This window comes from Argiope bruennichi, chromosome 10 (assembly GCF_947563725.1).
Source record: "Argiope bruennichi chromosome 10, qqArgBrue1.1, whole genome shotgun sequence".
Classification (NCBI taxonomy): Eukaryota; Metazoa; Arthropoda; class Arachnida; order Araneae; family Araneidae; genus Argiope; species Argiope bruennichi.
The window spans coordinates 113,781,866-113,786,128 of record NC_079160.1 but is presented as its reverse complement, the minus strand read 5'-3'; positions in this window follow the sequence as shown (position 1 = coordinate 113,786,128).

Genomic DNA, 4,263 nt, shown 5'->3' with positions numbered 1-4,263 from the left:
GATTACGGGAAAATCAATTCCTCTAGAAATTAATAATCTTTAATAGGCAGGAGTGATCCCCTCGAAACTTCCTCGTTTACTCTCTAATAAATTTACTTATGTCCTTAATAAATCGTGCATCCTTAGCTAACAGCAGCTGATAAAAAGCATATTGTTACGGATTCACTTCCTCATCCGTAGGGGTTCTTTTATGATTTGATGGCCGATGCAGAAATAAACAGTCTTTTAGTAGAAAACAACGACGACGTTTATTAACACAAAGGACACGAATACACAGAGACGACAAATATGTACAGCCCCAGACGAAGACAGGTAACAGTAGCTTACAAGTTGTAAACGGTAGTAATAACAGCCACAGCACACAAAGCGCCCAGACAGAATTCCGCAGGAAAAGGGATCTTCGGTGCATCGCACTAACGGCCGAAATTCTCCACTGTCTCCTCGCTTTAGCTGTATCCAGCTGCCTACACACTACTACACGACTGGCTACTTCTCACAGCACTCAATGCTGCTTCCACAATTAACAACAGGATTCGGCACACAGCTCGGTTTAGCAATAGCTTGAGCTCCACACAACGTTGGCCCTTCGTGGGACTGTACCGCCGTTGCTTCGTTTCCTCTCGACGACTCGTTTCTTGTCTTCGACTCCACCTCTGATTCTGGTTCACGATTCCTTGCAGATTCGAACTTCGGTGAGAGGCTTGTCGGGGCACCCGTCCTTGGAGAAGGAATATCCCCTTATTGATGTACTGATAAGAGCTTTACTTTTATTAAATTGCCATGATATTGTTGGATTATTGAGGAATTTACTTGAGTTATGTTTCGTGGTGAAGCTAGCGTTGTGATTGGCTGGGCTGAGGAGGATTATTGCTATTGGTTGTTACTGGTGGAGTGGGTGAGTGGGTATGCTGCCAGAGGTAAACGGGACTTTGCGATGTGAATCTAGTGCAGGGTGAATTTGGCCTTTTATAGTTCCCCGGAAGCAAGCCGAGAAGTTTCTGCACCAATCAAGAGTAACTCAGTTTCTAATGCATGGATCGTTAAAATTCTCGAAGTTTCCAGAAACACCTATTTTGTCGAAAAGTCACAAAATGGTTGCCAAGTTTGTCGCCAAGCTCTGAGATTAAGCCGGCACCCGATCAGCACCCAACAGGGCTCACAGTCAAACGGTCTTTCTTACGAGGAAACTATTCGTGCAGGGAAGCAACAATACAGGTTTGTAACAATATTAACGATTGGTCTTTGATCGCGAGGATGCGATTAATACAAATAGGACTAGAGCACCGAATGTGTATTTGGAGGCTATTTTATCCGCCGATTGGAAACAAAATTTGGGGCAGAATTACAAATGTAGGTACAAAATCACATATCACATTTCATAAATTTTAGTCATTGCGTTTTTGAATTACCGCGTCTATATGCTTGTGAAAATACAGACCGGCAAATGATTAACCTCTTGACCGAGGAGGCTTCAAATTTGATATGGTTCTAAATTTTAGATGTTAATTTCGTGTACTAAATCGTATTTACAAGCTCTCTTCGTTTTATAGTTATCATGTTAACTTATATTCAGAAAGATAGACTTCATCCGAATGTTAGCTCAGGTGTCGTCCTCGTCATCTGACCGCGGTTCAAAATTACAAGGTCCGTTCCAAAATAGCCCTAGTGTTGCTTCAAACGGGACGTTAATATAACCAAACCAACTCAATCATCCGAATGTTTTTTGTTTTTTTAATTTCACAGAAATCTAAAATTTTTAATAGAATTCATACTCCAAATTTCAACTATCTAGGCTCAAAGCGTTTTGAAGCTATCTTGTTCACAAACATTGAGATAGGCGGAAATGGGTTTCGAGGGTGGTGGAGAGGTTCAATAGAGGACCTTTTTTGTATTTTAAAGATTTTATTGTTTCTCCACTTTCGGGAGTTGGTTTGAGCCTTGCCTTTCGGCGTGCTGCTACGTCGATGATGTTACAAAGACTGATTGTTTTTTACATATACCGCTAGAGGGCATTACAAGTGAGAGGTGGGGCCACATGCTTACGTAACAGGTGGTCTGAAAAATAGAGATTGGTCAAAATCTCGATTATTATTATTATTATTTGATGATTATAATACTTTCATTTTGATTATTTCATATACAAAAAATAAAAATAAAAATATTTTTTTTTGTAGTCAATGAGGAAACAAACTATAACCGTATTTAAGAAACGAAAATATTTCAGCTAATAAAGTTTTTAAACCCTTAGGAATTGTTGATGTTTTTACACTCTTAGTGATTTTTGATGTGTTTATACCCTTTGGAATTTTTAATGTTTTTACAGCCTTTAAGACTTTCAATTAACAAAGATAAATTCTAATTATAAACATATTTTAACCTTGCGTTAATAATTCGAAGAAATTGTGAAAAAATTTGAATTAATAGATGAAGAATTTGTTAAGTTACATTGAATTAATTTACTTTTATTATTTACTTGAAAGTGAAATACTATGAAGCTACCATTCTTCTTTCATTTTCTTTTACTGCACAAAGAAGGATCCATGTTTCTGGCAACATCCTACATCTGCTTATTTTTTCGAATTTTCACCAAGTTAAAATTTACGATGGCTCATTGCAGAATAACTATTTTGAACGCTCGAGATGTCTTAATCTGGACCGCGGGAACAGATCAGGACATTTCGAAAATCATTAAAATTCATTAGTCGCTCACTTAATTTAGCATACGGTTCATTCTTGGATTCGGAATACCTCCGCGCATTTACTCTTGCTTCAGGAGACGTTTATTTCGCCAAAAAAGGAATGTGAAGAAAGATGAAAGGATGAGATTTTTACATTTAGCAATAGGTTGAACTCAGATTATTTGCAATATTAGTAGGCATAATAACCCCTCATTTTTCTGCACACCACCCGTTAGCAAAGTAGAATCACCGGAAAGTACTAGTCACGGGATCCTGAAACGAACAATATTTACCCAAGAACATAAAATATGAATTCAATGTAAAAGTGAAAAGGTTCACTATCAAGATTAGTCAAAGCGATCTTGATTCAGCTGAAGTTAGGCAGGCTTGACCATTTAATCAAAACCTTGTCCATCAAAATTTCACTCTTTATAAAACGTAAACTGTATTTGACTATAAATATATTCTCATGTTAATGTGTTATTGATGTTTGAAAGGCATGCTAATGAAAAATGTATTATATTTAAATGCAATTAATTTAAATCTTCAGTTATTTTATAAAAATGATAATTATTTTTTAATCTAATAAATGTGATTATATTTAAGTTTTGGTAGTGCATTTTTTTTATATGAGTGTGTAGATTTGTTTGTTCAATCAATGCGTTTATATTGATTTGGCTATTGTAATGACCTAATTTATGTAGGGTTGTGTTCCCAATCGAAAGAAGACTACACGTTTGCCTTTTCTATATTTTAATAGATGAACACAGCAACTACATGAACATTAAGCAAAAGAACAAAAGTATAGGGTTGGTTGCAGTTTAGGCGGACATAGAATGGCTGTTATCCTTTAACTTCAACACTTACACTCTGCCGCTCCAAGCCTCCTTTCTACTATTTGCCTCGCTTCTCCGTATAGGCGGAACACTACTGCCATCTGCAGGCGGCGAGGGAGGGAGAATTCCATAGCGGCTCATACTACATTTATTATAATTATGCATATCACTGAAATAAATGAATTCCTGCATATAGCCTTTACATGCAATCCAATACCTAATAAGTTAAATCTGTTCCATGCATAATTTTTTTTTCTCATAATCAGGACCCAAAACAGTTATTCTTTTTTAGTTTTCTCTTATACAAAATATACAAAGTATTGTAATTGTCAAAGATTTCGGTCTCGAGATTTTCAATCCCTAGTCCAAAAAACACATTTTTGGAGTTATGTCTACCTCTACATTTATTTGCGAACAGGATAACTCAAAAAATCTTTGAACTAGATGAATGAAATTTGGCACATGGACTGAAACCAAAAAATGCATATTTCCAGCAAATTTTGAAGAAAATTGTGGTGAATAGCATATAAGCCAGTAACAGCTTTTCTACCCGAGCAGCTGTTTTGGTATAATTGTTAAGTTACTGGACTGCTAACCACAAGGTCCCAGGTTCTATCTTTCGTCCATCACCTATCGTTTCATTGGTGACCTCGGACAATGAACTTTCAACCTTCGTACAGCTGTTGTGGCGCCATCTACCCTCAACCAAAGTCGTCAGACTCAATGACGCAGCTAAAAATAAAAGTCGT